Source organism: Microcaecilia unicolor, chromosome 3 (assembly GCF_901765095.1).
Source record: "Microcaecilia unicolor chromosome 3, aMicUni1.1, whole genome shotgun sequence".
NCBI classification, from domain to species: Eukaryota; Metazoa; Chordata; class Amphibia; order Gymnophiona; family Siphonopidae; genus Microcaecilia; species Microcaecilia unicolor.
Window position 1 is genome coordinate 57,350,671 of NC_044033.1, and position 24,669 is coordinate 57,375,339.

Below are 24,669 nucleotides of genomic sequence, written 5' to 3' on the forward strand. Positions count from 1 at the left end.
GTTATTTTGAAGGCCTGCACTCAACCCTAACTCACAGTATCACATGCCCTTAATTTGTTAAAAAAAAAAATTCCTTGAAAACAAACGTAGTTCTTTATTAAAGCAAAGAATGCCAAAGTCACAATGAAGTCTATGGGAATTCTAGGATGAGTGGTCCTAGTGGGTCCACTTCCTCTTCGTGGGTGGAGCCAGCAAACCTGCGGGGCTCCCAGGGTTCCAGGACAGAATGCTACTGATACGGGGACTCAGGGCCAAAGTATTTTATTATCAAGGCAATTTCATACCAAAAATCATAATATATTCTTCAAAACAAAAGGTACAGCCTTCTTAATATAGTCTTCAAAAGAAAAAGGTACAGCCCTCATAGGATAATCTCCAAAAGAAAAAGATACAGTCCAGGTCCCCAAAATACCCCAGCCAACACTCAGGTCTTCTATTAGGGCATTAGCTTTCCCTTCCTCCTCCTTCAGAAGGGTTTAGTAAGAGTTCAGCACACTTCCAGTATAGCACAACAGTTCAGAACAAATCTTCATGGACAGTCTTTGCACATCAAACCAATACCACAAATAACCTGCCTTTTCACAGCACAGAGGGAACCCTGTAAGGAGCAGGGTTGGCAGTTTCTCCCACCTCTCAGCACCACGCCCGGTGTGGCCTCCTCCACTGCCTTCAAGTGCTGGGCAGGGCAACCTTTGAATTCTCCCACTCCATGGTAGCTGGCTCCTCTCCCTTAGGCAGCTCTAGAGGCAGGCTACTTCCTTCCTCCACATACTCCATGGAATCTCTCTCTCCATTCCTCTCCCCTCTCTCCTGGTGACTGAGTGCCTCCAGGAAATTTGCCTTCCTCTTCTCACAGCTGGGGGGAATTATATACTGGTGGCGAAGCCAGGGAAACAAAATTACAGAACACATCCAAGGACGTGGATTACTGAGACCAAGTCAGCACGGCTTTAGTGTGGGGAAATCTTGCCTGACCAATTTACTTCAATTCTTTGAAGGAGTAAACAAACATGTGGACAAAGGGGAACCGGTTGATATTGTGTATCTGGATTTTCAAAAGGCGTTTGATAAGGTACCTCATCAAAGACTACAGAGGAAATTGGAGGGTCATGGGATAGGAGGAAATGTTCAATTGTGGATTAAAAACTGGTTGAAGGATAGGAAACAGAGAGTGGGGTTAAATGGGCAGTATTCACAATGAAGAAGGGTAGTTAGTGGGGTTCCTCAGGGGTCTGTGCTAGGACCGCTGCTTTTTAATATATTTATAAATGATTTAGAGATGGCAGTAACCAGCGAGGTAATTAAATTTGCTGATGACACAAAGTTATTCAAAGTCGTTAACTCACGAGAGGATTGTGAAAAATTACAGAAGGACCTTACGAGACTGGGAGACTGGGCGGCTAAATGGCAGATGACGTTTAATGTGAACAAGTGCAAGGTGATGCATTTGGGAAAAAAGAACCTGAATTATAGTTACGTCATGCAAGGTTCCATGTTAGGACTTACAGACCAAGAAAGGGATCTGGGTGTCATCGTCGATAATACACTGAAACCTTCTGCTCAGTGTGCTGCTGCGGCTAAGAAAGTGAATAGAATGTTGGGTATTATTAGGAAAGGTATGGAGAACAGATGTGAGGATATTATAATGCCGTTGTATCGCTCCATGGTGCGACCGCACCTTGAGTATTGTGTTCGATTCTGGTCGCCACATCTCAAGAAAGATATAGTAGAACTGGAAAAGGTGCAGCGAAGGGCGACAAAAATGATAGCGGGGATGGGACGACTTCCCTATGAAGAAAGACTAAGGAGGCTAGGGCTTTTCAGCTTAGAGAAGAGATGACTGAGGGGAGACATGATAGAGGTATATAAAATAATGAGTGGAGTGGAACAGGTGGATGTGAAGCATCTGTTCACACTTTCCAAAAATACAAGGACTAGGGGGCATGCAATGAAACTACAGTGTAGTAAATTTAAAACAAATAGGAGAAATGTTTTCTTCACCCAAAGCGTAATTAAACTCTGGAATTCGTTGCCTGAGAACGTAGTGAAGGCAGTTAGCTTGGCAGAGTTTAAAAGGGGGTTGGATGGTTTCCTAAAGGACAAGTCCATAGACCGCTACTAAATAGACTTGGGAAAAATCCACAATTTCAGGAATAACTTGTATAAAATGTTTGTACGTTTGGGTAGCTTGCCAGGTGCCCTTGACCTGGATTGGCCGCTGTTGGGGACAGGATGCTGGGCTCGATGGACCTTTGGTCTTTTCCCAGTATGGCATTACATATGTACTTATGAGCTTCATCCTTCCCTCTCCCTCTAGTGGGGAAGGGAGTAACAGGCTCCCCCTGCCTCGAGCCATTGCTCCCCCTGCTGGGACTGGGAATCCATTCCATTTTTTTAGAACTACTCTCTTCTCTCATTCTTGCAAGAACTTGTGGGACCTGTAGTTCTGGGCTCAACTGCTTCACTGGGGAATCTCTGGGGCTTGCCTTGTCATAGTGTATAGAAACATAGAAAAATGACGGCAGATAAAGGCCATATGACCCATCCAGTCTGCCCATCCTCTGTAACCCCTAATTCTTCCTGTTCCTAAGCGATCCCACGTGCTTATCCCATGCCTTTTTAAATTCTGGAACAGTCCCTGACTCCACCACCTCCACTGGGAGGCCATTCCACGCCTCCACCACCCGTTCTGTGAAATAATACATCCTTAGGTTACTCCTAAGCCTATTCCCTCTTATCTTTGTCATATACCCCCTCATTCCAGAGCTCTCCTTCATTTGAAAAAGGCTCTTTTCCTGTACATAAATGCCCTTGAGATATTTAAATGTCTCTATCATGTCTCCTCTACTCCCCCTCTCTTCCAGCGTATACATGTTGAGGTTCATAAGCTTGTCCTATAATTTTTGCATTCAAGACCGCTTACTAATTTCGTAGCTGCCCTCTGGACCAACTCATCCTGTTTATATCTTTCCGTAGGTGTGGTCTCCAGAACTGCACGCAGTACTCCAAATAGGGCCTCACTAGAGACTTATACAACAGCACTATCACCTCCTTTTTCCTGCTGGTCATGCCTCTATGCACCCAAGCATCCTTCTGGCTTTGGCCCTCGCTTTTTCTACCTGTTGAATCTGTGTTGAAAGTAACACATCTAATTTGAACTACCACCTTCATAATCATTTAACAGTTATATAAATGCTCTAAAAGAAAAACCCAGTCAACATTTAAGGAAAGAGGCTTCAAAATGGAGCTATTACCCAATATAATGTGCCTACCTGGAGGATTCTCCATGGATCATGTATGGCAGGTGGAGATTGTATTATTCCTAAACCACCAATCAAGCAAGGTAGAATTGATTACCAGCATCAACCAATATTAATATTCAAGAACAGAAATAAAACATAAAATAAAATACTTAAAAAATAAATATAGAGCCTGATATTCAGCCCACAGTGGTCAGCGTTGTTTTAAATGATGACCACTGCAGGCAGAATTAGCCCCGGATATGCAATGCCAGGACACATCTGAGAACTAGCACTGAAAATTTGTGGCTAATTTGTTATGTGCTAGCTACTGGAGCTTATGTGGGTTGTGGCCAATATTCAGCCAGGACCCACTTAAGTACTTCTTGCAACTCCCAATCCTTCCCAATTCTGATTCTCCTAGAACATCCTGAAGCCCCCCCTGATCCTGTCTCCCTCCCTCCCTCCCATCCTCAATTAAACAAATCATTCCCCCCTCCTACAGGATTCCCTCTCCCTTCCGCCCCCTGGAAGAACATGAAGACCACCCTGCAAGATACTTTTCCCACCCTCCCACCCCCCAGAACATGAATACCCCTCTGAAGATCATCCTCCCTCCCTCCCTCCCTCCCACCCCTAGAACACAAAGACCCTTCTGCAGATCCCTCTCTCTCCCAATCCCCACCCAGTTAATGTTAGGCTTACCTGCCCGATTCCTGCCCATTTGGTCCTGCCTGGTGCGACTGACTCCTTAAAATGGCCGCCATGACGGTGACCTCTAGAGGCAGCCTCACAGTACTTCAAAATAATCTGCTGCCTGCTACTCTTTGTTAATGACCTTCTAAAAATTTTTGAAACCATCTGAAAACTGAACCACAGATGCCTAAGGGACATGGGGGCTCCAATAAAATTTGATGGCTTACAGTTCGAACCAGTAGTGTAGCTAGACAGCCGATTTAGGGCGGGCCCAGAGATCAAAGTGGATGGGCCAAATTTTCATGTCCGCACCCCCCCAACTAATTTCCATCTCCCTTCCCAGCGCCCACCCCCCCAGTAAATGAAATACCTGTGCTGCCAGCCGAAGACCTCTTTCTCGCCCAGCACTGTCTCTATGCTGCTGCTGCCAACTGCCAGCCGCCAGCCTCGACGTATGCTCAGTTTTAGTACTGGCGGCCACCCAAGAAGTAAGCTTATTTGGTAGGAAGGAGATCTTCGGCTGGCAGGGTTTGGGGGATCCCTGCCATTGACACTAAAGGACATTAAATTTTGGGTGGGCATGAGCTCAAATTGGGTGGGGCCCCGGTACACCCAGGCCTACCCTGGTTCAAACATTGATAAGATGCCCAGCAACAGAAGTACTGCAGAATCTTTCAGTGATTGACTTATGCAGACTTGTGCAGATCTCTGTACTAAATTTCCGAAAACTACTGAAAACCTATCTCTTCGACAAGATATATCACAAAGATCAACATGTATAACTGTACTATCTTTAAAACTTCCAGAATTGTCTTTCAATGTCTGCTACTTTAACACTATTATGTATTTCACCACCATGTAACACTTAACCCTCTGTGAACCAAATGTATATTCTCTTCTACTGCCAGTATCCATGATGAATTGTAAGCCACATTGAGCCTGCAAAGAGGTGGGATAATGTGGGACACAAATGCAATAAATAAATGAAAGAAATAAATAAAAGCCTTTTCTAAGCACTGATTGACAGTCATCTAGGATATTCAAGAACTCTTGCAGCTGGGTGGTGATGACAGCCTCACCAATTTTGATAAAAAGCAAAGATTGGAAACAAGTCTTTGAAGTCTATAATTACAACATAAATGTGCATCTAAATCCGTTTATTTTTTAAAGATAGGCACCAAATTGCATGTTTAAGAGCAATTAATCAACAGCACAAGCCATCCAATAATTTATTTGGCATATCAAGTAATAAATTTAGGGGGCAAGGGTCTAAAACAGAACCTCTGCTACTGAATTTAAAGCCTGTTGTCTAGCTTCAGTTAATGTGGTGAGGTAGGGGAAATATACAGTGACTGAAAAAAAAAAAGGAACCCGCTCATTTTACCTCATAACATGAGTTATCGTGCATCTATTTAAGTCGAATTTTCAGTTAATGTGCAGAAATGTGTTGAAAATAAGGCAACAGCAATACACATTACCATACCCTAATGCTGTTGTCACATACCTTGTAAAGTACAAGACTCAAAAATTGGAATGAAACTTAAGCTGTCCTGTGTACTTTTAGCAAAACTTCTGTGACCTTTTTAGATTAGTAACAAAAACACAAAGCTATTCCTGCAAAGTAAATGATATGGTTCATTTCAGTCACAGAATTTGTTCAAATTGCCCTCCCTGAGCAACCATACAACTCGTATTACAATGTCAATCGCACAAGTTCTTCTCATGGACTCGCTACCCTTCTGATGTACCAGTTTCATCAATTGTTTTCAGAAGCTTATTTAAGCCCTCACACCCCTCAAAGTCCAATTCTTTGTCAGAAATTCAGCAGTCATTTTGCAGCATAATGTTTCGTTTGTCACAAAAACTTGCTGACAACTCTATCTTCAGTAAACACCATTTTCACAGTTAGTGCAAATGATGACATCACATAAGTACATAAGTATGGCCACACTGTGACAGACCAAAGGTCCATCAAGCCCAGCACTCTGTTTCCAACAGTGGCTAATCCAGGTCACAAATACCTGGCAAGATCCTGAAAAAGTTCGATACATTTTATGCTGCTTATCCCAGAAATAAGCAGTGGATTTTCCTCAAGTCAATTTAATAATGGTCTATGGACTTTTCCTTTAGGAAGACGTCCAGACCTTTTTTAAACCCAGCTAAGCTAACCGCCTTTATCACATTCTCTGGCAACGAACTCCAGTGTTTAATTACACGTTGAGTGAAGAAAGTTTTCTCCGATTCGTATTAAATTTGCTACTTTGTAGCTTCATCGCATGCCCCCCAGTCCTGATGCCACTTTTACATGGTAGGAAAAGTACTACTACTACTATTTAGCATTTCTATAGCGCTACAAGGTAAGCAGTATGTTCAGGCGATTAGTTATGTAAAGTGTTTCTTGATGTTTATTTTGGTAAAAAAATTACACAAATTTGCTTAAATCATGCTAGTAACAAAAAGTTAGAGGACAAAATCTAGGGGCTCCTTTTTTCCCAATGAACATGTAGAACATGTAATTCTGCCTTCTTTAGGCTCTGCTAGTTCAACATCTGATTTATTCTGCAGTTTTATTTCAATACAATTGCATACAACATATGCATCTGCTAATGTTGATGAAACTTAGATTGAAGATGTTGCTATTCCACTTGACAAACCATTTTTGACATTTCCCCCCTGTTATTTCATGTTCAAACCCCTCTTTCCATCCCCAATCTATAATGATGTAACTGGCTGATGGTAGATAGTTCTCATTGGGCCAAGGACTACAGGTGAACCGTTAGGGGGAGATTCTATATATGATGCCTAAAAAATCAGCATGGAAATCAATGCCGACTAAGCGTATTCTATAAGCGGTGCCTAGATTTAGGCGTGATGTATAGAATACGCTTAGTTGATATCTCAGCGCCTAAAACTACATGCCTCCATTTACACCAGTGAAAATGTGGTGTAAATCCTGGCATGTAGATTTAGGCGCACTGGCGTAAATTTTAGAACACCCACAAAACGCCCATAACCATGCCCCTTTTTGCTTGTGCGTGTTAGAAATTAGGCACACTGCATTACAGAAAGTGCTTAGTGAGTTGTGCACTTAAATTCTAATTATTGTCAATTAGTGCTCATTATTGCTTGTTAAGAGCTGTTATCAACGCTTGTTAAGCTAATTAAGTTACGCACACTGTTATAAAATCTGTTTGGATTTTGGCGCGGATCTTTAGGTGTATATAGAATCCAGGGGTTAGCAGCAGGGGATGCCTATGTTGTATAGGACTAGATTCTATATATCACATTTAAATAATATGACTGAATTTTTGCACACAACTTAAAGTTGCGCTATATAGAATCCGGGAGATATTGTCTTGTATCATCATATAATCTCACGATCACTGCTGCATCTTATTAAGATAAGTAGTTGGCTGCCTATCTATATGGAGGTGCTGGGATAAGACTGCTCTAATTTTCTAGAGAAGTTTTGAAAAGTTTCTTCTCATTTGAATTTGAGGGTGACTCTCTTGTACTATTTTTGAAACCCACTACTGGTGCATTTAATTAGAGGCGTAATAAACTCATGGAAAAAACCCCATACATAAAATTGGAGTAAATTAAAGGAGATTAGTGATGTAGAGAGCAATATAGGGGTTCTTTTACTAAGGTGTACTGAAAAATGGCTTGTGGTAGTGCAGGCGCAGGTTTTGGGTGCCTGCCAATCCATTTTTCAGCGCGCCTGTAAAAAAGGCCTTTTAAAACCTTTTGCCGAAAATGGACACGTGGCAAAAACAAAATTGCCGCGTGTCCCTTTTGGGTCTTTTGTTTTTGCTATATTTAGAACCCCTACTCCGCACCATAAGTACATAAGCACCGCCATACTGGGAAAAGACCAAGGGACCATCAAGCCCAGCATCCTGTCTCCGACAGTGGCCAATCCAGGCTTCAAGAACCCGGCAACCCCCCCCCCCCCAAAAAAAAACCAACTTAATTCTTAATAATGTTCAATGGACTTTTCCCTCAGGAATCTGTCCAAACTCCCTTTAAATTCCGTAAGGCCAGCTGCTGTCACTACATTTTCCGGCAACGAGTTCCAGAGTCTAACTACACGCTGAGTAAAGAAAAACTTTCTCCTATTTGTTTTAAATCTACCATATTCTAGCTTCATCTTGTGTCCCCTGGTTTTGCTGTTGTTTGAAAGTGTAAACAAACGCTTCACATCTGTCCGCTCTACTCCGCTCATTATCTTGTAGACCTATCATATCTCCCCTCAGCCACCTTTTCTCCAAGCTAAGAGATCCGGCAACCATGGGAGTTCTGCTACCCCATCTCTCTATTAAGGTGTTGGCCTTCGCTGATGACATATTGATTACCATTATGAACCCCCAGAGCTCGTTGGCCGCTGTGCTGGATGTTATCGCAGAATATGGATATTATTCGGACTTCAAACTTAACTTACAGAAATCGGAGGCCTTACCGATCCCTATTTCAGTGAGGGAGGAATGGGAGGGATTCTTTCCATTAAAACGGGCAACTGGCCATATCAATTATATAGGCATTAGGGTCCCAGCAGATTTGAAACAACTCTATGCTATTAATCTGGCTCCTCTGTGGGCATCTACTCAAAATTCTCTGAGGATGTGGCAACCTCTTCCTGTATCTCTGTAGGGAAGGATAGCATTATATAATATGATAATAGTCCCTAAGTGGCTCTATGTTATTCAAGTATTGCCCCTCTTTTTTCTGCAACGCGATGAACGGCTGTTGCATCGATTGCTGGTGAAGTGTTTTGGAACGGACGGCGAGCCCGGGTCCCTTTTTTGCAGACCTATCTTCCTATGGCCAAGGGTGGCCTCGGAGCACTCAGTATTAAAGTATTCTCAGTGTCTGGCTGTATGAGACATCTGAGTGACTGGTTTAGGGGTACGACTTTCTTTTCCTTCTCGGCTACAGAGGGTATGGTGCTGAGCCCGTACCACTTTAGTTATTGGCTACATGCGGCCCCTGGTTGAGCGGCTGCGACACTGAGTTTTGCCCCCCTCTTTCTTCCCCTGTGGAGGGCATGGCGTTGGGTCTGTAGGCTTTACAATCTTGACCCTCATGTATCCCCATTGTTGCCAATTTGGGGGAATGTAGACTTCCCTGTGGGTAGGTCCTCGGCAGTTTTCTGCAGGTGGAGGGAGGAGGGGACAAGTTTTAAATAAAGATTGCACATGTAAAACTTTCCAGGACTTATGTACTAGCAAGCACTTGACCCCTCGGGCCTTTCTCCTCTATCTGCAACTATGCCATTATATTGCCTCGTTAACACAGGCCTCCTTGTCTATGACAAAATGGGAACAACTAGTTGAGATATATGACCTAGAAGCACAATTGGCAGTTCCCCTGAAATATTTTCATAATCAATTAAGAGAGACATTACCTGTGGTGTGCTATGGGGACCTGGCGCAGAGTTGGTCTGGAGAGTTGGGATACCAGATACAAAATAAAACATTGCAAGCCAGCTTACGTACCTGCTATGGGGCTTTTGGGAGTGCTGATATTCGGGAGTTGCAGTATAAGTTTACTATGCGCTTGTATATTTCGCTGCATAGGGTCTTTAGGGCTATCCTACGCCCCTGTGATGATTGCCCAAAATGCGGGGGAACTGGAGCCCATTTGGGCCACATGTTCTGGCTATGTCCTCCGGTTCTGGCATTCTGGATGACCCTTTGTGCCCATGTGTCTGGGATTTGGAGGATTAGGTGGCAACCCTCCCTTGCACTGCTGTTTGATGTGTATCATACAGGGGGATCCCGCAGAGCGGGTCTAACAACTTTCCTAAGGCGGGCGGTTCTGATGGGGAAAAAACTATATTGAGTGTCTGGCTGCTTCCCGATCGCCTCTCGGTTCCGCAGTGGCGGTCCCTTATGATCTCCTTTAGTGCAGTGGAACGTAGGGATGTTCGGGATCTGGCCTCCCAGCGCAGGGACCGTCTCTTGCAATGCTGGTCTCCCTTATGGGACACGCTAATGCCGACTGCTCGGAGTACAATTTTGAATGGTTGATGCCCTCTAGGGGAAGGAGAGGGGGATGGGGGCAGTGGGATAGGAACTTGAGGGGGCGGAGGGGGTCGATTTACTTTAGTTTTTTTTTTTGGGGGGGGGGGGGGTTTAAGCAAGTATAATATGGGTGTTATGCCAAAATGATAAATCTCAAATTTGTTGACTACCTGTTATTGTTGTAACCACATACATTTGCTTAAATAAAGTTTTTTAAAAAACGGACCATTTTTCATGCTGTCAGATAACACTGGAAAACATGAACAACTTTTCCCTATTTTAGAACTTTGCTATGAATTGGTAAAGCAAGTTAATTTTTTACCCCCACTTTCCTGTACAAAATTATTTTGCATCATGTTTCTGTACTTGATTTTCTGGAATACTTAGCATTACCTTTAGTGATGGATTTTCTTTTGCTCAAAGCAGTGCAACTATTGAAGATCTGAAAACTCATTTCATGCAGTGAATACAGAGCTTTTTATAAAATAAAGTGCTAATCATGTTCTCAGAAGTAGAAGTCAGCAGCCTTACAAGCCCATTTGTTCTGGAATTTTGTTTCTCTGAATGCTGTTTATTTAAGTAGCTGCTCACTCCTTTCCTGTCCTTTGCTGACCCCAGGAAGTACATTTATAGATATATGTATAGATAGATAGCTAGTAGATAGATATGTTTCCATTCTGGGACTTCTGTTATCTACTGGATCTAGCTGTGCATGAACTTCCGTGGAATAGCCTAGCAGATGGAGAGAGAGAGAAGATTACTAAAGAAACAAAGTCAACTTAGCCTTCTTCAAAAGTAATAGAAAAAAATATTGCTTTTTTAACCAATTCAACTCCACCCTTCTAAAACTGAACAAGTGGCTTTGAAAACAAAACCAAAAAACCTATCCAAAACTTTTCTCCATTTGATCTTTCTAAAATGTGGTAGACATGAACAATCAAATTAGACACTGAGCAAGAAATGGAAGAGAAACTACATGTCTAGAATCAGTGCAACTAAGAATTAAGTGGATACAGGCATTGGTTTTACATATTATGTTAAAAGTCGTAATGTTAATGGGATTTGGACATACAGATTGTATAAATGTTCATATGTGGCTACAAAATGGAAAAGACAGAACTGCAAACATCTGTGTAGCCTTGTTCCTCTGGTGGGGCAAAGGAAAAAGGAAGGAAAACACTAAATTAAAGAATTCTGGTGGGTGGTGAAGTCCATTACTAGATGACACATTAATCCCCCCTCCAACCCCCCCCCCCCTCACTCAATAGCCCCAAAAGAAAACTAAGTCCACAACAGGAATACTTTAAAAAAATCACTTTTATTAAAAAGCAAAATGGGAAAACAGAAAGACAATAGTTCCATATCTCAACTTCTTGGGACTGATCAGGTTCTTAGCCCTGTGATCCTCTACTGGTTGGATTCCTTCTCTTTTTCTGATTTTCACTGGTCCCAGGCTGGACACCACCTAGTTCTTCCTCTTCTGCAAAAAGACTACCATAGGAACAGTCCTCCAAAAATTCATAGTGCTTCTCTAAATCTTAGACCAGGTTCATGGAGTGTACATGCCATTAGACCTTCCAGAAGAAAAATTGCCAAATTATTTCTGAATAAATATTTCACAAGGGTGAAAATTACTTTACTCTCAACTGGAGAATGAAGAATTCTTCCAAATATTGGTCTCGATGCTAGGGATGCCAGGGTTCCAGTCCTTTACTAAGGGGGTCTTTTACTAAGCGGCAGTAAGCCCAATGCGGGCTTACTGCTCACTAAACTGGAAGTACTGCTGGGCTATCGCAGCAGCCCGGCAGTAATTCGTATCACTAGCGCCCACCACTTCCAGCTGGGTACATATGGTAGTCTCATCTTTGTTAAATGTTTCAGACATATCCATTGACTTGCTCCCATGATGTTACTAAATTCTATTATTCTGTCTCAGTGTATTTTTAAATGTAAGCCACGTGGAACCCAAGTTTGCTTGGGATAATGTGGGATTTAAAAGTCAATTTAAAAAAAGAAATCCTTTATCCTCCACCTTTTAAGGCACTGCCTATCCATTTGGAGAGAGAAGGGGTAGACTACAGCCCAGCATACACAGGAAAAAGGACCAGCCAATAGGAAAAGTCCCATAAGGCATAGGGAACTGGGATATGTGCTCAGGAAAAGCCAATTAGAGAACACTGCAGGAAGACTGAGATTTCTAGTCCAAAGGCGCTTCCTGCCTTTCTTAAGGGCGTAAGCACTGTATAATCCTACATGTAATGCAATCTGATATAAACAATGTCCAACATCTCTCTACTATAATAAAAGGCATCGTCAACGTTCTGAAGCTGACTCCGTGGCTTCAAGTGAAGGGTTCGTTAGGATTGTTAGGTTCGTCGCTCTGTCACCATCTCTGTCGGCCCCACCCTTGTCCCTCTGATAGGTCCGCCGCCCTCGACGTCATCACGTTTTGACGTCGAGGGCAGCGGACCTATCAGAGGCACGAGGGTGGGGCCAACAGAGGTGGTGACAGAGCGACGAACATGAAAAAAAAAAAAACCCCCTTCACTTCAGCCAATTAAAAAAGGTATCATCTTATTTTCTTTTCCATGTTTTATTTTGTTTGATTTCTATTGATTGCCTATCCCCTTACAACTGTTCTGTAGGAAACAGTGATCCCAGTCAGTTCTTGGTTTGCAGGAGAAATCTGAGGTATGCAGAACTCTGGGAACCCATAAAAAATATAGGAGAAGTCTCATTTCTGGGATATTTGTCTATTCCAAGGGGACCCGTGACTCACAGCGCAATGCAGTCTGATCATTCATAAAAGAACAATGAACAGATCAAACACATTCAGAAGGATCAAGTTGAAAGTTATTTTCCCACAGCCCTTCTGAAATAATTTTTCTTGTTATCAAAGCAGCTTATATGATGATGATGCATTTTACTGTGATCCTCCAGGGGGCTGCTGCTTTTCTTAGATGTGTAGCGGCCTGCAGACGCAGCTCAGAGTCTGTCATTCTGATTGGTTCTCAGCCATAAACTCCTACCTTTGCTTTGCAAAAAGAAGAGTAAATTAAACAGTGACAATCAAAGGGAATTTATTTATTTATTTATTTATTGCATTTGTATCCCACATTTTCCCACCTTTTTGCGGGCTCAGTGTGGCTTACAATACATTATGAATGATGGAAATACATTTTGTTACAATTCGGTTATGGATTACATTGTGACGAGTTATACGAGACAAAATCAAAGTAACGTTAAGGAATATATCGATGGAAAAGAACGTTGAGACATTGGAAGGAAACAACGAGGAGCTAAGGGGCAATATATCATGACAAAAAACAAATGGTATACATTTTGTGAGTAGAGGTATATGTGTGGTGAGGTTTCAGGATAGGAAATTCATAGTGGATGTGTTGATGTATGACTGAACATTGAGTGTGGATCTATGTGTTTTGGTTCTTTCCGTAAGTTTTCTCAAAGAGATGTGTTTTCAATAATTTGCGGAAGTTGGTTTGTTCGCAGATCGTTTTAAGGCCACGTGGCAGCGCGTTCCAGTCCTGCGTGCTCATGTAAGAAAAGGTTGACGCGTGCAGCGCTTTGTATTTCAGGCCCTTGCAGTTAGGGAAGTGGAGGTTGAGAAAAGTCCTGGATGATTTTTTAGCGTTTCTGGGCGGTAAGTCGATTAACTCAGACATGTAGGCTGGGGCTTCTCCGTGAATAATTTTGTGGACTAGTGTGCATACTTTAAACGCAATGCGTTCCTTGAGTGGGAGCCAGTGTAGCTTTTCTCGTAATGGTTTAGCACTTTCATATTTTGGTTTTCCGAATATGAGTCTGGCTGCTGTGTTCTGGGCTGTTTGAAGTTTCCTCAGTATTTGCTCTTTGCAGCCTGCGTACAGTGAGTTGCAGTAATCCAGATGGCTGAGTACGAGGGATTGTACTAGGCTGCGGAAGACGGATCTTGGGAAGAATGGTCTTATTCTTTTCAGTTTCCACATGCAGTAGAACATTTTTTTTGTTGTGTTGTTTGCATGGGTTTCGAGTGTTAGGTGGCGGTCGATGGTAACTCCAAGGATTTTTAGTGTTTCTGAGATTGGAAGGTTTAGTTTTGGTGTATTTATAGTGGTGAATTCCTTCGTGTTGTATTGGGAAGTAAGTATCAGGCACTGTGTTTTTTCGGCATTTAATTTCAGACGGAATGCGTCTGCCCAGGTGTTCATGATGTGTAGACTTTGGTTGATTTCATTAGAGATTTCTTTGATGTCTTGTTTGAAAGGGATGTATATTGTTACATCATCAGCGTATATATATGGGTTAAGGTTATGGTTTGATAGGAGTTTTGCTAAGGGGATCATCATTAGGTTGAAGATGGTTGGTGAGAGAGGTGATCCTTGTGGTACTCCACATTCAGGCGTCCATGCGGCAGACGTGGCTGACTTTGATGTGACTTGGTATGAACGCATGGTTAGGAACCCTTTGAACCAGTTTAGGACGTTTCCTCCAATGCCAAAATAATCAAGTGTGTGTAGTAGGATTCCGTGGTCAACCATGTCAAAGGCACTTGACATGTCAAATTGTAGGAGGAGTATGTTGTTGCCGGTTGCAATCATTTGTTTAAATTTGGTCATGAGGGTAATTAATACTGTTTCTGTACTATGATTAGATCGGAATCCTGATTGGGCATCATGTAGTATTGAGTGTTTATTTAGATAGTTGGTGAGTTGTTTAGTTACAATTCCTTCGGTTATTTTGGTTGTTAGTGGTATGGATGCTACTGGTCTGTAGTTATTTATTTCTCTTGCGCTTTTCTTTGTGTCTTTGGGTATTGGGGTGAGTAAAATTTTTCCTTTTTCTTTTGGGAAAAGTCCATTTTGTAGCATGAAGTTTATGTGGTTCGTTAGGTCTGATATGAATTGTTGAGGAGCTGATTTCATGAGGTTGTTTGGGCATATGTCTAGTTTGCAATTGGATTTAGCATATCTTTTAAGTGTATCGGAGATGAGGTCTTCTGATAATAATTCGAATTCGGTCCAGGTTCTGTCTGCTGGGTATATGCCGTCTTCTGGGTCTAGACAGTCTAGGAGTGAGGCGTATTTGATTTGGCTGGAAGGTATTTTAAGTCGTAACTGTATAATTTTCTCCTTGAAGTATTTCGCAAGGCTGTCAACGTCTGGTATATCTTTGCTGTTGTTTGTAACTGGTGTGGTGTCTAACAGTTTGTTCACAAGGTGGAAGAGTTTATGTGTGTCTTTGTAGTTTGGTCCTATTATTGTCTTGTAGTGTAGTCTCTTAGTCTGTTTTATGGTATATTTGTATTTCCTCCGAAGTAGTTTCCAGGCATTTAGTGTTTGTTCATCTCTTTTTTTATTCCATGCACGTTCTAATTTTCTGACTTGTGTTTTAAGCTTTTTCAGCTCTTCGGTGAACCATGGGTTTGATTTTTTTCTGTGTGATGTTCTGGTTTGGATCGGGGCAATTTTGTCTAATGTTGTTGTACATAGATCGTCCCATTCTTGTAGGAATTGGATGGTGTCAGCAGTGGTTGACCATTCGTTCTGGTAGATCTCTTGCCAAAATGTTGTGGGGTCTATTTTTCCTCTCGTGGTGTATGTAGTTCGCTGGTGGTTATTGATTATGTTCATGTGTGTTTTTTGCCAATAGAGGGAGACATTTGCTTTATGGTGATCTGACCATAATGTAGGTGTCCATCTTGTGTTGGTGAGTGTGATAACTGAGTCCAGGTCCAATTTGTGTGTTATGATGTCCAATGTATGTCCTTTTTTGTGTGTTGGTTGCGTGTTGGGTACATGTAGATCCCAGAGTTGTAGGAATTCTTTGAATTCTCGTGTGCCTGTTGAGGTGTCATCTTCAAGGTGTAGGTTAATGTCTCCTATTAAAAGGATATTTGTGGCAGATAAACACGTGTTCGAGATGAAGTCCATGAGTTGTGTTTGGGAGTCTTTCCATTTTCCTGGTGGTCTGTAGAATAAGATTGTATCGAGGTGTCCAACTAGGTTTGAGTGATTAATTCTTGACGATGTGATTTCAAGTTGTGGTGAGGAAGATTCACCCGTGGTTGTGATGGTGAATTCGGGCTTGTAAATTATGGCTATTCCGCCCCCTCTTTTTCCACTTCTTGTCCAGTGTGTGATTTTGTAGTTTGGTGGGCATGCTTCTAAGATGGCGGGGTCTGTGGGGCTATGGAACCAGGTTTCTGTAATAAATAGAAGGTCTAACTTATCTGTGGTAATCCAGTCGCGTATGTCTACTGAGTTACTTACTGCTGATCGTGCATTGATGTATCCTAGTTGGATTGATCGATGTAGGTCTGTGGGGGGGGGTTTGATGTGTTTATTTTTATTAATTGTCTGTTTCTTCGGTTGTTAAATTTGTTATTGTTGTTGTTATCCTCTCTTTGTTGGTGGTATTCATGTTCGAAGGATTTTCCTTTAGGTTGGTTGTTGTATCTCTGGTTTGGTGAGTTGTTGGTAGGTGGTGCGTAGGGTTGGTTTGTTGTGGGTAAGTTATTATGGATGTTCTTTAAGGTGGGCATTGTGTGTATGTGAGTGCTGTGTGATTTGTATGTACTGGGGTTATTGTTACCTGGGTTGTGTGTTGTGTTGGCGTATAAGAGTATGGTGAGACAATGAATGGTTAGGAGTATTTTACTGATATTCATATCTGTGTTTAGGCACTGTGGCAAATATTCAGCTGGTTAGCAGTCAAGTAATGAAAGCATAGTATAGACTTTTAAATCCTAGTTGAAAGCAGTGCATAGAATTAAAGCCTTCTATTTAAAACAAGCAATGCAAAGTATAGACTTTTAAATCGAGATAAAAGCAATTAAAGCCTTCTATTTTAGGCAGCAATGCAGAGTTTAGACTTTTGGATCTAGCTGGAATCAGTTAAAGCCTTCTATGTAAAGCAAGCGAAGCAGTGAATGGACTCCCAAATCGGGCTGAGAGCAATTAGGCTCTCTATTTTAAGCAAACAAAGCAGAGCATACATTTTTTTCAAATTGACCTGGGAGCAGTTAGATTAAATTAAATTAAATTAAGTCTTCCTGTTAAAGTAAGCAATGCAGAGTATAAACTCCCAGATCTAGCTGAAAGTAATTAGGCCTTTTGTACAAGCATGCAGTGCAAGCAGAGCATTAGTTATTAAATCGAGTTAAAGCAATATATGCAGCCATAGCAAGGCAAGGTTGAGCAAGCAGGCAGTTATTTAAGCTACTGTTGCGGGTCATGGTTCTGTTGCGCCCTATCCCATCCACGCGGTCGCCACCGGGTCCGATCCGACCTCACTGCCTTTCTTTACCTGTTCGGCGAGAGATGTGGAGTTCACCGTAGGAACGAGCAGGTTTTCTGCTGCAGTCTATAATCATGATGGCAATAATGCTTCTGAATTAGAATGATGAAACCTGAGGCAAAATCAGTTTTTGAAGAACAACATATCTAGTACTGATGCAGGTCTCAGCGTTTTCGATGATGTTTTCTTAGAATCTGTTGATGAGTGCAATATAAATCTTTTCCTTCTTCCCCTCAAAAAATAAATAATTAATGACTACGGTGCCCATCTTTCTGTGGTCATTGTGTATAGACTGGTCATGTCTGGATTTTCACTAATTGACAAACCTTTGTACCCAGAATTTTTAATCATGTTCAACTCAATAAAAAATGAACGATGGAAACATTCTCAGATCACTTTTGGATGAAGTTCTTTGAATACAAATGATTCTAACTCAGGGAACTGATTTGAAGTAGTTTCTGGAAGAAAATACTTCACCATGGCTGGTATTCTGAACATAAATTATCCCACTGTATCCTTGGGCAAGTCACTTCACCCTCTATTATCCGCCGCTTTTGACACTGTTGATCACAGCTTACTCCTTGATACGTTGTCTTTACTTGGATTCCAGGGCTCTGTTCTTTCCTGGTTCTCCTCCTACCTCTCGCTTCGCATCTTTAGTGTACACTCTGGTGGATCCTCTTCCACTTCTATCCCACTACCAATCGGTGTACCTCAGGGTTCTGTTCTCGGTCATCTCCTGTTCTCCATCTACACTTCTTCCCTTGGCTCTCTTATATCATCCCATGGCTTTCAATACCATCTCTACCCTGATGACTCCCAGATTTAACTCTCTACCCCTGAAATCTCAACCAGCATCCAGACCAATGTATCAGCCTGCCTATCTGATATCGCTGCCTGGATGTCTCAACGTCATCTAAAACTTAACATGGTCAAAACCGAGCTTCTCATCTTTCCCCCTAAACCCTCCTCTCCTCTCCCCCCTTTCTCTATTTCTGTGGATGGCACTCTCATTCTTCCTGTCTCATCAGCTCGTAACCTTGGGGTCATCTTCGACTCCTCTCTCTCCTTCTCTGCTCACATTCAGCAGGTTGCCAAAACCTGTCGTTTCTTTCTCTATAACATCAGCAAAATCCGTCCCTTCCTCTCTGAGCACTCTAACATACTCTTATCACCTCTCGCCTAGATTATTGCAACCTGCTTCTAATCGGTCTCCCACTTAGCCATCTCTCTTCTCTTCAATCAGTCCAAAACTCTGCTGCGCGACTCATTTTCCACCAGAGTCGCTATGCTCACATTAGCCCTCTCCTCAAGTCACTTCATTGGCTCCCTATCTGTTTCTGCATTCAATTCAAACTTCTCTTACTGACCTATAAGTGCATTCACTCTGCCGCTCCCCAGTACCTCTCCACTCTTGTCTCTCCCTACGCCCCCCCTTGGGTACTCCGTTCTGTGGATAAATCTCTCTTGTCTGTCCCCTTCTCTTCCACTGCTAATTCCAGACTCCGTTCCTTTTATCTCGCTGCACCTCAAGCCTGGAATAGACTTCCCGAGCTTGTATGTCTAACCCCATCTTTGGCCGTTTACAAATCCAGGCTAAGAGCCCACTTCTTTAACGCTGCTTTTGACTCCTAACCACTACTCACTTGCCCTGTACAATTTTATCCCCACCTCTTTAATTCCCTTACCTCTTAGTTGTTCTGTCTGTTTGTCTGTCCTATTTAGATTGTGAGCTCTTTGAGCAGGGACTCTCTTTTCATGTATGGTGTACAGCGCTGCGTATGCCTTGTAGCGCTATAGAAGTGATAAGTAGTAGTAGTAGTATTGCCAGATGGTAAGTCTGTTTGGATAGGGAAATAACTTGTATATATGTTTGTAACCTATCTTGAGCTCATATTTGGAAAAACTGAATAGCAGAATCCAAATCCAAATTCTATTGCACCATGGTCCTTTTTCTTCCACTTATGATATGAGCTGCCTCAAGAAACTGACTACACAAGTACCATAAGCTGCCTCAAGAAGTCATGGCAGCCATTTTCTTGAGGCATCACAAGATGCAGGAGTGAATGGACTTTACTTCCACCTCCATCGCCCCACAGGACCACAAGAGAGTGGAGGTAGGTCTTGGATGGGGGTTGGGGAACATTTGGGGGTTGTCAATGTCATGGTCTTGAGGGAGGGGAAAGGAAGGAGGGGGATGTTTTTTTTTTTTTGGGGGGGGGGGGCAGGAGGGAGCTCCCAGGACTCTCAAATGATGTTTCATAGTTATGTAGGCCACAGCTGAATATCAGCTGGGACTCACATAAACTCTGGCAGCCAGCTCTGCTTAAATTAGCCTCAGATATTTAGTGCCAGCGTCCAGACATGGCCCAGCACTGAATATCTGGGGCTAATTCTGCCCACAGCATTTAAAAAAAATGCTGACTGCTGTGGCTGAATATTACCCCCCCCCCCCCCCCCGATATTCAAAGCTATTTAACCAGCCAGTTAAATAGCACTTAGCCAGCTAAGCACTAGCATTCAGCACGAGATAGACGGTTATCTCCGCTGAATATTACCACTTAGGTGGAGATCTGAAACCCTCTGCTCAGTGTGCTGTGGCAGCAAAGAAAGCAAATTGAATGTTAGGTATTATTAGGACAGGAACGGAAGATAAAAGTTATAATGCCTTTGTATCGCTCCATGGTGCGACCGCACCTTGAATATTGTGTGCAATTCTGGACACTGCATCTAAAAAAAAGATATAGTGGAATTAGAAAAGCTACAGAGAAGGGCGATGAAATGATAAAGGGGATGGAATGACTTCCCTATGGAAGGCTGAAATGGCTTGGGCTCTTCAACTTGGAGAAAAGACGGCTGAGGGGAGATATGATACAGGTCTATAAAATACTGAGTGGAGTGGAATAGGTAGACCTGAATTGCTTGTTTACTCTTTCCAAAAATACTAGGACTAGGGAGCACACAATGAAGCAACAAAGTAGTAAACTTAAAATGAATCAGAGAAAATATTTCTTCACTCAACCTGTAATTAAACGCTGGAATTTGTTGCCAGAGAATGTGGTAAAAGCAGTTAGCTTAGCGGGGTTTTAAAAAGGTTTGGCTAGCTTTCTAAAAGAAAAGTCCATAAGCCATTATTAAAATGGACTTGGGGAAAATCCATAGCTTATTTCTGGGATAAGCAGCATAAAATGTATTGTACTGTTTTGGGATCTTGCCAGGTACTTGTGACCTGGATTGGCCACTGTTGGAAACAGGATACTGGGCTTGAAGGACCTTTGGTCTGTCCCAGTATGGCAACACTTATGTATTCTATATATAGGGTCTAAAAAATCAGTGCTAAGCATATTCTATAATTGGCACCTAGATTTAGGTGCAGTATATAGAATACACATAGTAGATATATCAGTGCCTACAACTATGTGCATCCATTCATACCAATGAAAACCTGGCATAAATCCCTGTGTGTATATTTAGGCGCACTGGGCCATATATATATATTTGTTACATTTGTACCCCGCACTTTCCCACTCATGGCAGGCTCAATGCGGCTTACATATACAGGTACTTATTTGTACCTGGGGCAATGGAGGGTTAAGTGACTTGCCCAGAGTCACAAGGAGCTACCTGTGCCTGAAGTGGGAATCAAACTCAGTTCCCCAGTTCCCCAGGACCAGAGTCCACCACCCTAACCACTAGGCTACTCCTCCACTCCTATATAACTATACGGGTAAATTTTGGAATGCCCACAAAACGCCCATTCATAACCATGCCCCTTTTTACCTGCATGCATTAGAAATTAGGAAACTATTACAGAATATGCTTAGTGAGTTGTGTGTGTAAATTCTAATTAGTGCTCATTATTGCTGATATCAGTGCTGATTAGGTTGTTAAGCCAATTAAGTGCGGTATTATGGAATCTGCTTGGATTTTGCTGCAGATTTCTAGGCACTCTATATAGAATCTGAGGGTTAATGTATATGACTAATTGGCTATATCGCATGATATAACTTGCCAGCCATGAATATTCAGCTCTTTGACAGCTCAGTTTAGTGGGCAAATAGGACCTCATAAATAGGTGTCTTTAACATTGATTTTCCCAAGGTTCAACATTGTATTGACTTATTAGGAAAATGGATGCATGTCCATAGGTTAAAGCTTAATACAGAAATTTTTTTTTCTATATTTCAATACTAACCCAGACTATTACTATTAAGATGAATAGAAGTTTTCTTCGGTTGTTAAGATCTTGGGAGTTCAAATAGATAGTCCCATCTCTTTGGAAGCACAAGTCAATGCACTAGTTAAAAAAATATTACTTCTTAATGGGAAAACTGCGCATTATTTGAACATTTTTTGAAGTCAACCAATATGAGTACTTAGTGCATGTGTTACTACTATCATCCCTAGATTACTGCAACTCAGTTAATCTGGGTTGCATGAAAAGGCTACTGATGAGGCTTCAAACCATGCAAAATACGGCGATTAGACTAATTTTTGGGCTATCTAAATTTGAGAGTGTTTCCCCATTTCATGTTAACCTTCACTGGTTGCTAATTGAAGTTAGAGTGTTATTTTAAATTAGTTTGTTTTCTTTTTAAAACATTACAAAGCTTGGTTCCTAGTTATTTGCTCATCCATTTTTGTTTTGCAGCCCCTTTTAGAACTAGGAGATGTGATAGCGCCAGTTTTTTCTCCTTTCCTTCTGCTAAGGGTAAGAGGAGACTACTGCTCTTTGCAAACTCTTTGGCTGTTCAAGCTGCAAGACTGTGGAAGGATATTGCTGGAATGTTTTCCTTTTCACAAACATATCTTCTATTTAGAAAGAAGATCAAAACTTCAAGGCTAATATCAAATCCGATCATATTATGATCACTGTTATCAAGTGGCCCTAGCACCATTACCTTCCGCACCAGATCATGCGCTCCACTAAGGAAGAGGTCTAGAATTTTTCCTTCGCTTATCAGCTCCTGTACTATCCTTTTCCCCTTTACACATGGAATTTCAATCCACAGTGATTCCAAGAAGTGTTTTGTTTCCTGCAGAATTTTCAATCTATTTGATTCAAGGCTCTCGTTAATATACAATGCTACCCCTCCACCAATTCGATCCACCCTATCACTACGATATAATTTGTACCCCGGTATGACAGTGTCCCACTGGTTATCCTCCTTCCATCAGGTCTCAGAGATGCCTATTATATCTAATTTTTCATTTAGTGCAATATATTCTAACTCTCCCATCTTATTTCTTAGGCTCCTGGCATTCGCATATAGACATTTCCAAGTATGTTTGTTGTTCCTATTTACATCATGCTTAGTACTTGACAGTATTAATTTGCAATCTTTTGTCTGATTTTTATTTTTATTTAAGGACACCTGATCTACTACGGTCTCCTTTGCAGCCTGACTATCAGGATACCCTATCTTCCCTGTTTTGGTGATATCTTTGAAAGATACCTTATCCTGAACCATGCGCTGTTGAGCGACTGTCGGCCTCCCCCCCCCCCCCACTTTAAGATAACATTTTTCATTTTATATTGCTCTTATTGCTAGAAGCACTTATGCCCACTGGGCAGTGGGAAAAGGAAGGGTGGGGGATGGGGACGGATCAGCCTAAATCAATTGGTCTGTTCTGTATGGAGGGAATAGATTTTACTCTAATCTGTATTAGCATAACAAGAGAAGTGCTGGAGTAGTTGTTAGTAACAGAAAAGAAGTTGTTTAAGTTGAGCATGTGTTTCAGCTCCATGGGCTGATTAATCTTGTCACCATTTTTTTTTTTGTTTTGTTCTGAAAACTTTTCTCCAGAGGAAAGAGGAGGAGGAGGAGGAGGAAAAAAAGGAAAGCCGAATAGCAGTGTCCCAGCCTTGAAACCTGTCTCTGCTTGTACCTTTATTTCTGCCTGAATTAGTCGACATAAAGCTGTTTTCTGCAGCAAAGCCCCTCAATGGCAAGTTAAATTTAGACAGATTGTGAGGAGTGGAGGACATGGGCCTAAGAAAAGGGATGTGCTTGCATTTCTGACCCACTCTTTGTTCCCACAGAGTGCTCACCTGCTATACAGCACAATGCTTAAACCCCACTCCCCTTTTTCCTGCTTCAACCTGACCTTTGAGGACTGTTTTGATTGGCTGTATCCTTGTTTGAGTTGTTGCCAGGGGAGCACTGGGAACATCAACCACCTAAATACAATGTAAAAAAAAAAAAAAAATCCACCTCCTAACAGGAGATAAAAGTGGGACTAGGGGTGGGAAGAGCAGGAGGAAAAGAAATCGACACAAATATATACAGGAGTGACAACCAAGGGTCAGTGGGATGGTGCAGAGCTGAGGACCACATAGTAACATAGTAAATGACGGCAGATAAAGACCTGTATGGTCCATCCAGTCTGCCCAAGATAAACTCATTTTATGTGGTATACGATGCTTTATATGTATACCCGAGTTTGATTTGTCCTTGCCATTCTCAGACTGTACAAGTCTGCCCAACACTGTTCTTGTACTAAAAGTTCTAAAGCTAACATCGAAGACCCTTAAAATTTACACTACAGCCCATCCATATCTATTCAGTCACGCTCAGGGCATAGACCACAACTCCGGGAATAACATGTATAGAATGTTTGTACGTTTGGGAAGCTTGACAGGTGCCTTTGGCCTGGATTGGCCCCTGTCGTGTACAGGATGCTGGGCTCGATGGACCCTTGGTCTTTACCTAGTGTGGCATTACTTATGTACTTATGTACCGTAGAAGTCTGCCCAGCACTGGCTTTGCTTCCCAGTTACCGGTGCTGCCATCCAATCTCTGCTAAGATTCCATAGATCCATTCCTTCTAAACAGGATTCCTTTGTGTTTATCCCACGCATATTTGAATTCCATTACCGTTTTCATTTCCACCACCTCCTGCAGGAGGGCATTCCATGTATCCACCACCCTTTCTGTGAAAAAATACTTCCTGCCCTCCCTTCAACCTCAATTCATTCTACATGTTCTACAGAAACAGAAGCTAATAAAAGTCCTACGGGGTGAGCAAGCTGCCAAAGGATAGAGAAGGAAGAAAGAAAGAAACCTTCCAAGAGCCCAGTCTATTCCAGGAACTCCTTGATAGCTTGCTCATAATGCTTGATACCCAGCATTGTCTTGGGGAAAAATTTCTTAGGGCCCTGTTTACTAAGGCGCGTTAGTGTTTTTAGCACGCTTACACGTAGTGCCCACGCTAACCATGTAGTTTATTTATTTATTTATTGCATTTGTATCCCACATTTTCCCACCTATTTGCAGGCTCAATGTGGCTTACATAGTTTTGTTAATATTGCCAATCCAGGATATCAGATACAGTTAGTATTGTGCAGAGATTAAGTAAAGGAAGATAGAAGAAGGATGGGAGTGATTAGGGTAGTTGTGGAAGGTGGGCTTTCA